Source organism: Rhinatrema bivittatum, chromosome 3 (assembly GCF_901001135.1).
Source record: "Rhinatrema bivittatum chromosome 3, aRhiBiv1.1, whole genome shotgun sequence".
In the NCBI taxonomy this organism is placed as follows: Eukaryota; Metazoa; Chordata; class Amphibia; order Gymnophiona; family Rhinatrematidae; genus Rhinatrema; species Rhinatrema bivittatum.
In genome coordinates this window covers 134,105,154-134,118,301 of record NC_042617.1, presented here as the reverse complement: position 1 = coordinate 134,118,301, position 13,148 = coordinate 134,105,154, and positions in this window count along the sequence as shown.

Sequence of the window (13,148 nt, the reverse complement as noted above, 5' to 3'; positions counted from 1 at the left end):
ACAAGGTCTTTTAAATTTAGTAAGGCCTCCTTGACGTAGACTGTTGCTCTGATCCTGTGAAGATAGACTGGACCACCACATGTTGATTTTTTATCTGAGATATCTTTTCTCTTAGCTTGTCTCTAAAAAGGAGATTACCCAGATGAGCAACATCTAATAACTTAGTGGTAGATTTTAAAAGTGTTACTAACACAAAAACAGCCACATGTGGACACACAAATTTTAAGAAGCAAGCAAGGGCATGCATACATGTGCACATTCAGAATAAGGAGATGGAAAAGGGGCAGGTCATGGGCCAAGGCTGACACATGTCTTTGCTACTGCTTCTCATAAGGTACAAGAACCAGAAAGAGAGAGAGAGAGAGAGAGAGACAGAACCTCTGTATAGGGTCAGCCTGAGACTCTCTAAATAGGTACCACTCTAGAGGGGAAAATTGAATTGGGGTGGGTGTTGTTACAGAAACATTTAGATGTATTCATAGTAAAATTGACATCAATAAAGAATTATAGCCCTTATAAGTGATGAAAAGGAATAGATTTGTATAATGGAACTAGCACTGCAGTTAGACTTTTCATCACTTATAAGGATTATAATTCTTTACTGATATCAATTTTACTATAAATACCTCTGAATGTGTCAGTAACAACACCTCCCATAACCCCAACCCACCTCCCAAAAACCCACCCTGATTTAAAGTGCCCCCTAGAGTGGTACCTATACAGAGAGTATCAGAGTGACCCTATACAGAGGCCCTCTCTCTCGCTTTCTCCCCATAGCCACAGTATTAAATGCCTCGTGCGTACTTTATAAAATGAGGCAAATTTTTGCTCGCACTGCAAAATGTGTGTTTATCCCTTTTAAAATTTACCATTTAATGTGGACATCATCGCCCAAGATACTGGTCCTCAACCATGACATCTGGCATGCTACATTGGTGGCTGATGAGCAGATTGACTGTAAATGAATCGAATAAGATAGAGAATGCACTCTTCGGTATCTGAGAGTGACTGAAGTTATGCAGAACCAATTTCAATGGGTGGAAAAAAAGGTTTTAGTTTTTGTATGCAGTCATGTAAATATTGAACCATGTAGAAAATTGGTGAGCAGAAATTCCTGCATTGGGCATAGATTTCTGGAATGTCTTTTCACTAAAATTGTCCAGTAACCTGGGATAAGTTATCTATTAGAACTGTGGATGTCATGTTAGATCTCGCGTCCCCTAATCATTTTACTTTTACTGCTATACAGTTTTAAAAACAAACACCATTACAATACAACTCATAATTTCCTTGTATATCTGAGTAAGCTCATCACTAGCTCTGATTAAAGGCACAGAGCTCCAAAAGCTATTTGTGATTTAATTAGGGACATTCTCTCTCATTCTTATCTATGCATCATGGGGACAATTTTGTACAGTCCATGTTGTTTGCAATATATATGAACCTGTGCATGTTGCAGCACATTTTCTAAAGCAAAACACAGTTTCCCTTTCAAATTTAGCAGCAACAGCGCATACAATAAAAGCAACTGTTTATCCATTTGTGAGGCAGTCAAAGGAAGAGGGGGGCAAAACAGTGCACATGCTTATTACATTGTCCTCCTCCTACCTAAACATACTCCAGGAATGCTTCTTTTTAATCTGGCTAAAAGCACACACACACTATGGAAGTCTGTACTTTTAGATGAGCAATTTTCAACCAAAAGTTTGCCCAAGTAAATCACTGTTTGCATGGGTAACGGCTTTAAGAAAACTGTCCTCTCTATTTCAACAATATCAGTGAAAATGCTAAAAGAGCAGCAAGGTAGAGGGACACGCATGATAGCTTTTAAAAGAATTTGCAGGCAATCACCACTTGAGAGACAGTACTGCTAAATTTAGACCAGTCACTGAATTTCTCACTGTAATAGATATCTGTTTTCACTCAGGGGAGAATGAACCTGTGGCTCGAATGCTAGAAGGCCTCCTCCTGTTTGATAGCATTACTGAAAAATGATGTAGACAAGCTGGTGATGTTGCCTGTGGTGTCTGAGAGAGCCAAAAGGGAATAACTCCATGGCTGTAAGATAACAAAGCATAGCCACTTGAAAATGGTTTCAATTTAGGGTATGTGATCTGAATCCTCCTTTCCAGAAGGTTGTTGATGTAGGGCAAGCATGTAACTTTGCTAGGGGGTTATATCAGGCCATTTGGGGAAGTTCCATAATCACTTGCTGGTTATAACAAATGCAAGCGAGGACAGTACTACCAGACAATTCTATACTGCCAGAAAATGTAACATGGAATATTTTCTGCTAACACAGGAAAAATACTGAAGAACTAAATTTGCTTTAGAATAGTACTGTCCAAAATAGGGAGGAAATCCTGCAATGTTTTAAGAATATTTCTGAAAGAATAAGGTCTATAGGGGACCAAAGCATATGAAAGAAGATCAACTATATAAGAATCAAAGGTCTGAGATAAATCAATTGTCTCAGAAATGAAATGTGTCTTACTATTTGACATTAATCAAACGACTTTATTGCCCCAAAGAAAAATAAAAAACAGTAATTATCTTTGCCTCACAATTTAGGACTCAGAATCGCTTTGAGCGATATTGAAATATACAATAAATTGCTATACTCTATTAGGATTCCCCATGAAGAGACAAACTGCTGCATGCTCATTACTATCACATATAAAAATAGAGAAAAAAAAGATTACATTCTAATTCAAGATAATATAATTTAGTACATATATGTATATTAAGCGATATGATTGTAAACTAGAGATGGTCACAATTTTTTTGTCTTCATTTTGTTTTGTTTTTTTTGCTTTTCATAGATTTATTTGTTCACTTTTCATTTTTGAAGATTTTATTTTTATTTGTACTTTTTTGGGTTGTATCATTTTGAGAAAATAGTGTGCCCTATTAAAAAATATTTCCCAAAAATGAAAACTTGATACAATTTTTCACTTCATTTGAAACAGACCCATCTGTCACATTTTGCACTTTCATATCAAGCAAATGCACATCCTTATTGTAAACAAAAAATATGCCTTTCTTATTTCCTCAAGCTAGAGTCAAAGAATTCATACACATACTATGACTGTTCAGTGAGAGTATGCTTACTTTGTATAATATGGATTATTTGCAGGTTGTGATATCCTTTTTAGGATCAACATAAAACTTATGCAGAGACAATTTTGAACATGAACTGCCAAAACCACATAGGTCCCTTCTTCAGATTTGAAAGCAAGACTGAAGTTAAGACCTTTTGATGCCCTGAGATCATGTTATACACAAGAAATTCCCATTAGAAGTGGTCTCCAGGAGGTGTCCATTGAGAGTGCATTAGAACCAAATAGCAAAAATGTAGTTTTTGGAGCTGTTCGAAATACCATATTGGCCCAATTATAAGACAACCTTATATTTGGATCAATTTGGTACTAACAAATAGACCAGCTGCAGTCTTCTTCGGTCCAGTGGGCTGGGCTCCACCAAGGCATCCTAGTAACAGTTTTTTGGACCCAGCATGATGAGGAGTTGGGTCTTCTCAGCAGCAATATTTGACCCAGAGAGACGGACTCCTTTGGGCAATTTCAGCAGTAATCTTCTCCAGCCTGGCGGATTGGGCTCCATTGGACATCCTTAGCAACAGTCTGTGCTCCAGTAGGATGGGCTCCTCAGCAGCAGTCTAGTCCAGTGGGATGGGTTAGAATATGAAAATCACCAAATAGAAACCCAGAGGAGATGAAGAAAGGGTACCTATCTGATACAAATGGGAGAGGAATCCTGAGAAGTTCCAGTGGAAGAGGGTATCCAAACATCCCTATCAGAAAATAAGGAAAGAGTCCAGAGGAACAAAAATCAAAGACCAGCTTTCAGATACCAAGTTTGACTTTTGGCAAGTCTTGTGGGGGTCAGGAGGCCCCCCCCAAGCTGGCCAAAAGTCCCTGTGGGTCCAACGGGGGTCCCGGAGCGACCTGCCATCCGACGCCAGGACTCAAAATGGCGCTGATAGCCTTTGCCCATACTATGTCACAGGGCCTACCGGTGCCATTGGTCAGCCCCTGTCACAGGGTAGGAGCACAAGATGGCGCCGGTGACCATGTGATAGGGACTGACCAATGGCACCGGTAGCCCCTGTGACACAGGCTATCGGCGCCGTGATGAAACCGGCAAACGAGTGCAGCGATGGCTTCCTGACTCCCCGCTGGACCACCAGGGAGTTTTGGTAAGTCTTGGGGGGGTCAGAAGGGTGGGGGGTTGTAGTTAATTTAGTAGTAACGTATTTACAGATCTACAACTTATTGAATTCTCCATACTTCCGCATGAAACGGAATTGACCCCCCACGAATACGTGTCACGTACGTAACGAAAGCTTTTTGCCTGCACATCCCTAATCTGTAATACACATCTGCAGGTCATGAAGTCATAAAATGTAATTCTAGACTTGTCTGATACACGATCTTGGGATTCTGCTCTATTCTTGTTTTCTTCTGACCTCCCCCATCATCCTTTTACCATATGATCTAGATTGATAATCCAATGTGTTTTTTATTGTTTGTAGTTGTATATTTTTATGCATGTAATAATTTGTGAACCGCCATGAGCTTCCTTGTAAAATGTGGGTTAAAATTATTGTAAATAAATAAATAGAATAAAATTTAGCCTCTTATAGATAGTTATATGAGTTCAGAGATTGTTACAACAATGCTACATTGTGAGTCGGGGGCAGGGTGGGGGCATAACCAGAGGCCTCCACACGGCCGCTGTGCTGGGGGATCGTGCGCCGGCAGTCGGCCGGTGCGCACAAGTTACGCCTGCCTCTCTGGAAGGCGTAACTTGTGAGATAAAGGTACGGGGTTTTTTTGTTTTCGGGCTGGGGGTGGAACAGGTAGGGGAAGGGAGGGGAAGGGAGGGGGGAAAAGGGAAAGCCAGCTGGTCTTCCCAAGGGCTCGGCGCAAGCAAGGTGCACTAGTGTGCGCCCCCTTGCACACGCCGACCCCTGATTTTATAACATGCGAGCAGCTGCACACGCATGTTATAAAATTGGACGTACATTCATGCACACCAGGTAGCATGCATGCTACCTGGTGTGCATGCATGCGTAGCACGCGTACCTTTTAAAATCTGCCCCAAAGTGTGTTCTGTGTCAGATTGACCTCTGTCCTCTATTGCTGTGCCTGTTCATCCAGGCCTTATATCCCTAGGTGGGATTGACCTCTGTCCTCGACTGCTGTGCCTGTCAGTCCAGGCCTTATGTCCCTAGGTGGGATTGACCTCTGTCCTCTATTGCTGTGCCTGTCTGTCCAGGCCTTCTGTTCCTACAAGTGTTTGACCAAGATTGCTTGCCTTTTTGTCCAGGCCTTATGTCCCTAGGTGGGATTGACATTTACTTTTAATGGAATACCAATCACTGCCTAATGAGTGATTATTTAAGACCAGTGAGAAAGTCCTAGATGAAATGTCTTGAAGATAATCCCACCTCTTTCTCCAATATGGAGCTCTAGATTGACCTCTGTCCTCAACTGCTGTGCCTGTCCGTCCAGGCCTTGTGTTCCTATACATGTTTGACCTTGATTGCTTTGCCTGTTCGTCCAGGCCTTATGTCCTTAGGTGGGATTGACCTCTGGCCTCGACTGCTGTGCCTGTCTGTCTGGGCCTTATGTCCCTAGGTGGGATTGACCTCTGTCCTCTATTGCTGTGCCTGTCTGTCCAGGACTTCTGTTCCTACAAGTGTTTGACCTCAATTGCTTTGCCTGTTCGTCCAGGCCTTAAGTCCCTAGGTGGGATTGACCTCTGTCCTCGACTACTGTGCCTGTTCATCCAGGCCTTATGTTCCTTCAAGTGTTTGACCTCGATTACTTTGCCTGTCCATCCGGGCCTACCTTTCCTACAAGTGTTTGGCCTCGATTGCTTTACCTGTCCGTCCAGCCTTATGTCCCTAGGTGGGATTGACCTCTGTCCTCGACTGCTGTGCCCGTTCTTCCAGGCCTTATGTTCCTACAAGTGTTTGACCTCGATTGCTTTGTATGTTCATCCAGGCCTTATATCCCTAGGTGGGATTGACCTCTGTCCTCAATTGCTGTGCCTGTCTGTCCAGGCCTTGTGTTCCTACAAGTGTTTGACCTCGATTGCTTTGCCTGTTTGTCCATGCCTTATGTCCCTAGGTGGGATTCGCCTCTGTCCTCTATTGCTGTGCCTGTCCGACCAGGCCTTGTCTTCCTACAAGTTTTTGACCTCGATTGCTTTGCCTGTTCATCCAGGCCTTATGTCCCTAGGTGGGATTCACCTCTGGCCTCAACTGCTGTGCCTGTCCATCCAGGCCTTCTGTTCCTACAAGTGTTTGACCTCGATTGCTTTGCCTGTTCATCCAGGCCTTATGTCCCTAGGTGGGATTCACCTCTGGCCTCAACTGCTGTGCCTGTCCATCCAGGCCTTCTGTTCCTACAAGTGTTTGACCTCGATTGCTTTGCCTGTTCATCCAGGCCTTATGTCCCTTGGTGGGATTGACCTCTGTCCTTGACTGCTGTGTCTGTTCGTCCAGGCCTTATGTCCGTAGGTGGGATTGACCTCTGTCCTCGACTGAAATGCCTGTCCGTCCAGGCCTTACGTCCCTACCAGGGCTTGACCTCTAATGCTGTGCCCGTCTGTCCAGCTTGGAGCTAGGATATAGTTTTCTTGACCTTCATAATACGGGCCATTTTCCCTAGATGTTTCTTAGTTGCCACATTAATGTTTCTAGTGCTATAGAAAATTGGTGGTAGCTGTACTCTAGTTCATCCTCTGTGTTCCCATTGTTTACAGAGGCACTGTATGGTACCGTCAACATAGGTTGATATTGTAGATTTGGACTAGAGTAGCAGTTTTCTTATTTCTGAGAGCTCTTCAAGTTCCTTTGTCATCAGCTGAAGTGCATAAGTGCAGTCTGTAGCTTCTGGGTATTCACTAGACGCCAACGGAAACACCCCACTCTAGGGGCAAACCCGTTCTAGGGAGCCCTTTCCTGCACAAAGGAAAGGGAACTCTCTCCTGGGCCAGCCTGTCTTGCCCCTCTCAAAACCACAGGGTCCTGACTACCTCAGCTCTGCCAGCCTGTCTTTCCCCTATCAAAACTACAGGGACCAGACTACCTCCGCTCTGCCAGCCTGTCTTGTCCCTATCAGCTTTCTGCCACTCTGCCTTGCTGCCATACACCAGACGACTCACTTAACTCCTTGTGGTGTTCTTGCCACTATCATGGTTCCTCAGTATGTTGATGCTAGTCTTTCTGTTTGCTATGTTCCCCCTTCATTGTGCTGTAGGATGTCAATGCCACTTGTCTTGCCGCTTTGCCTGTCTTGCTGCCTTCAAGGGTTCATGCATCTGTTATCAGTGCTCTCTTTTGAAGCTGTGGTGTGCTTTTGACACTCTTGCTGCTGCTTTGTGCCTCTGTTAAAGCACTCTTGCCACTTCTGGTACCCCTTTGCTCCTTTACAGTGCCTTAGGCTATTGATGCCACTTTGGTGCCACTTTGCCACGGTCTAAGTACCTTGGAGCTGTTTTCTTGTTCTGATGATTGCTCCCCAGAAGTTTCATCAAAATTGATAATAAAACCCCAATTCTGCAGCCAGAAATAAGCTGGAAATCCTTCCCCCATTGACTTTAATGGGAGCCGGAAAACAAATTCACGTATCAATGTATCAGAGCGCCATACATCCGAATGCAATGGAAATGACCCCCGACGAATACGTATCATGAATGCAATGAAAATCTTTCGGCTGCACATCCCTAAATGTGTGACCATGTAACTCCTCAAGTCGCTACATTGGCACCCTGTCTGCTTCCTCATACAGGTCAAGCTTCTCTTACCTACAAGTGTATTCGTGCTGCAAACTTTCATTACATATCTTCACCTCTCTCCCTACAGCCTTCCTCATGAGCTCTATTCATCAAGCAAGTCACACTCATCCGTGCCTTCCTCCTCCGCCACCACTTTCCACTTTCCACCTTGCTGCACCGTATGCCTGGAAAATACCTCCTTGAGTTGATGGTCCCTCTCTGGTCATATTCAAATTCAGTTTCAAAAGTCATCTTTTAAAATTGTAAGTACTCCTCTACAATAAATACACTTCCCATAGACTCTTGTCTGTTATATATGTTTGTCTTCACTAGATTGTAAGCTCCATGGAGCAGAGACTGTCTCCTATGTATATCTGTGCAGCGCTGTCTATGTCTTGTAGCAATTTAATTTTCCATACTCTGTACAATGAATATTGGAGATTTTTACCTATATCAAATCATCTGGGTAAAACTGTGATTAGTAAGGCCTTTTTTTTTTGTGAATTGTGTCAGATGATGACAAATAAATTGTATGTTCGACCTTCAGTACTGTATTGTTGGCAAAGCATTTAATTAAACTATTTTCAAATGTCTTGTTAGCAACATTTGGTAAAACAGTTGGTGAATCAATTATACTGTCACCCAAGTTCTCTTTTTTACATAATAGACATTTATGATTATGGGATTGAGTTAGGTACACCCTCTTGCTTATTTGGGATGCAAGAGGTTTCCTTAGAATTTTAGTTGTCGTCCTCAGTATTCAACAGCACTCTCAGGTGTGATATCTCCTGAAATTTATTTGCAAGGTTGAAACTTAAGGAACACAGAAAAAGCACAGTAGAACATTGACTTCTATTCTCAATTTAAGCAAACTGAATAGTGCTAAAGCTGAAATCTTTCCTTACATCGAGGGCACAGAATAGAGAGAAATGCTAAGGCCCTATTTCACACATAGTAAATATGAGCTGGTCTTTTTGAGCTTGAACAGGTAGTGATATAAAATCGACTGCTGAACAGAGCTTGAATAAGAGAAAAGCAGTAATGCTATACTATGTGGTGAGAGCTATTATAATGGGAAGATGGTTACCTATTGTAAAATATGATTATAAATTATTCACCACATCAATTATTGATAGAACAGTTTAACATTTGCACAGCTGCTGTTGCTTTCTCAACTGAATAAAATGTACCAGACTAGGAAATACAGTATTGTGTATATGTGTGTGGTGGGGGGGAGAGGAATTACTTAAATAAGATAAATACTATTTGTAGTCTGTCATTTCACCTTACATGTATGTACTTTGACAGGAATCTTGTCAAACTGAGTTATTTTCTTTCAGTTAAGGAATATATGACGTCTCAATTAATTTAAATTTCTTAGTAGATACCTCTATGCACTACTGTCCTATTAGGAGCATGGTAAACTGTAGCTAAGGGGCTGAGGAGATATAAAATAATTTATTCATTCTACTGTTTCCACCTGTAGAACAGTGGGAACAGTAGAATGTATAAACCATATACATTCTGAACCATAGTTTTCTTCTTACAAAACAAGTAGGATCTATTGGCTTTTCCAAGGAACATATATGCACACATGCAAGTTTCCTTTGTAATCATGCTTCTGCAGTGCAGAGAAGGGATGCACCTTACAGTATTTATAATTCAGTTTCCCTTGTCAGTTCAATTCTCCTAGAACAGATGTGGCCAACTATGGACCTCAAAAGCCATAAACAGGCCTGTTTTTTGGGATATCCACGATGAATATGCATGAGAGATTTACGTGCACTGCATTCATTGAATGCAAATATATCTCATGCCGCTCATTGTAGATATCCTGAAAATCAGACCTGTTGGCGACTCTTGAGGACTAGAGCAGGCTAAACCTATCCTAGAGGTACAATCATAAAAACGAGTTTGAAGTTAAATCCTAATGACATGTATAACTATAACTACTTATAGGATTTAATTTATTAAACTGGATCAAACAAACAAAGTTGCTTTATTTAGATTTACAAGTCCAGACAAGATGTCAAACAATATAAAAAATCGCGTGTCAATAATACATATGTGCATATTTATAAAAATACAAAAATGTACAGAATTAGAGATGTGAATCGGAACCGGAATCGGTTTGGTTCCGGTTCCGATTCAAATCGTGCATTTTTTTTCGTCCGGCCCGATCGGGTTATTTTTTATCGGCTGCACCCGATCCGATAAACAAAAAACCCACCCCGACCCTTTAAAACCGCTCCCTTAGCCTCCACCAACCTCCCGACCCCCCAAAAAACATTTTAAAATTACCTGGTGGTCCAGTGGGCCCCGGGAGCGATCTCCCGCTCTCGGGCCGTCGGTTGCCACTAATAAAAATGGCGCCGATGGCCCTTTGCCCTTACCATGTGACAGGGTAACCGTGCCATTGGCCGGCCCCTGTCACATGGTAGGAGCACTGGATGGCGGGCGCCATCTTTAGACCCCCCTCAGTTGACACAATTTTTGATTGGTAAAACTCAACCTGACAATCTTTCTGATAACCCCTAGCTGTAATAACTCATAATCTGTTCCCAATAATGTAATATGGCTAATGATTCCTAATTGTAGCCTTTCCTTTTTCTACTATTGTTTAGTAATACATTTCTTTTGGTTGTGTCCTTGAATCTCTCCAGTATTTGAGGACTTCAAAGGGAATTGATTATAATTGTATGGTCCTATAAATGATGGTTAATTAAGTATTTTTGTGTTTAAATCAATATCAGTTTTCTGTCAAGATTTATCTTGTTTATATTTGTAAATGCATAAATTAAAAATAAAATCTGGGAGATATGCACATTGCCGGGCCATGCACGTGCCGAGCACATTTTAGAAACAGGCTGGCCACGTGCGTATCTGCCGATATGCATAGGCATGCTGGCAGATCAATAAGGGATGGGCCAGGGGCAGGGTATGGACGGGCCGGGGTGTGGGGCAGGGACTGGATGGGACAGCGCCATTAGATACTGTCCCGGGAAAGCGCATATCAGCAGCCAGCCAGCATGTGGAAGTTACTTCTGCTCCGAAGGAGTAGAAAGGTATAAAACAAAAAAATTGGAGATAGATAGGTAGGGGTTAGGGGTAGGGGAGGAGAGGAGAGGAGAGGAGAGGGAAAAAGGTAGGAAAGGTAGTTAGGGGGATAGGGAAGTTCTCTTTAGAAGTAACAGGAAAAAAAACAACATCTTGCTAATGCAAGGAATCTTTCCTTCTTAAAATTTTAATATTTCAAGGAAATATTTTTATAAGGTTATATTAGGAGACTCGCCCACTATTTTAGGAAAATTCAGGAACCGTAAATTTAAGTGCCTCGAATAATTTTCCAAGTTCTCAAGCAAGCGAGAGACACTATTTAAGTCCTTAATCAATTTTACATTACAGTCCTGGGATTTCTGCAATGCTGTTTCAAGTATATCCACCCTTGGTTTAATCTCATTAAGTTGAACTTCACAGGATTCAAACTTGATCCAATTTAGTATTGTAGTCCCACAAAGAACTTCCCAGAGCAGCTACTAGGTCCCAAATTGCGCCCAAAGTGACAATTGCTGGTTTAGAGGGTAGTTGAAAATGGGAAACCAGCAAAGACTCACACATTTTCCCCTCTACAAATGTTTCCACCAGTGCTGTCTTCCCCGAACCAGCCATGGCTCTCTCGCATGCCTCCAGCTCTCTTGCCGGGGTCAATGTAGCTGGCAGCAACCTCGGATCCGCACCATCTGATGCCTCCGATGTTCCCGCAAGAAACGAAAGGGTCAAGAATTCTCCTCCTCTGCCACCATCCCACAAGAGTCACTGCCATTGGAGAATGAGGATCCGGAGGACTTAAGGTAATCTCCCTCAATGATGCTGATGCTCCTTCATCAGCCTTCATAGTGGGGGCTTTCTCCCCCTGTTCTGTTGCTTTGCCAGGTGCGTAAGAAGTTATTAACCACTGCCCTAATGAAGGGTTTGAGTCTGAGGGGTAGACTCAAACCTTTCTTTTCCTCTTAGCCGGCATTTTTTAAGAAAATTTCACTAGGAAACAAAGCAGCTTATGACCATCCGGTTCACACCGCCACCTTGCCCCCCAATAATGGATTTCTTCAATTTGTTGGCTTTTAATAGTAGGGGAATGTAATGTTAATCATTTAAAGATTTTTCTCAGCTATATTTTAACTAAATTTAGTTAGTTGATTAAGAACTGATGTAATTTATTTCATTTAATTCCTTTTGGTATATTAACGTCATTATCTTGTAGCACACTTAATAACATTTTCAACACAACTTCATAGAAATTAACTCTCAATCTTATCTTATCCTCTAGTTTTCATATTATTTCATTTTTAGTGATAAAGATAAAAGTGTTATTATTCAATGCCACTAGCTGATGAGAAACTAATTTCAATGTAATAATAATATAAACATGGATAAATAAGCATTCAATTATTTATGACACTCATTTCTTTTAAGAAATGATATACAAAAATCCTAATTGACAAATCTTATTTTATATAGCATAAAAAATCTTGGGAAGTGAACAAGTATATAGAATTTTGTATAATTATTATTGTATTCTTCTTATTCTTTTTATTATTTATTAGAATACTGGATAGTTTGTTTTAATTTGATTACTCTAGTATTTAATTTTGCATTCATAATCTTCCTGAACTTCATGATTTTTTTGTACACCATTTTATTTATTTATTTGTTTGTTTGTTTATTTTTTGTATTTAGTTACATATTTAACATGATTTCTATCCCACTTCTTCAAAGTTCAAAGCAGGTTACAATAAAAACAATCATAAAAAATCAACAAAGTCAGCAAAAAGTACAATACATAAAAATAACACTGAAAACTCAGCAGAGATTTGGCTTCCATGTCTTTCTTCATCTCACAGTAATATTAATCCTCAATATTACCTGCTTTGGTTGCCATTGTTAAATGTGCTGTCCATACTAATGTGCAGGACATGATATCAAAAGAATGCCTATGACTTTGTGGCTAAACAAGCCTCCCTCTCCTTTATAACACAAGATGTTATTAACCTGCAGTGGTATGGCCTTGGGTTTGGGCTGATAGTAAAATTGTATAATGTATGCAAAACCTAATGTTACTTCTGAATAAAACTCCTCAGGAATCTGCCTGGGGTACATTCATAAAACTGCCAAAAGTCCAAGGGTATCAGTATTATACTATTGTTGTAACTGGACCATTCTATTCTACATACAAAAATAGAACTGCTACAGTGGCTAAAATAAATTCATTATTTATTTATTTAATTTTATTTATTTATATACTGCTTTATATGTCTAGAGTGTATTGATGGTTACCAGGGACC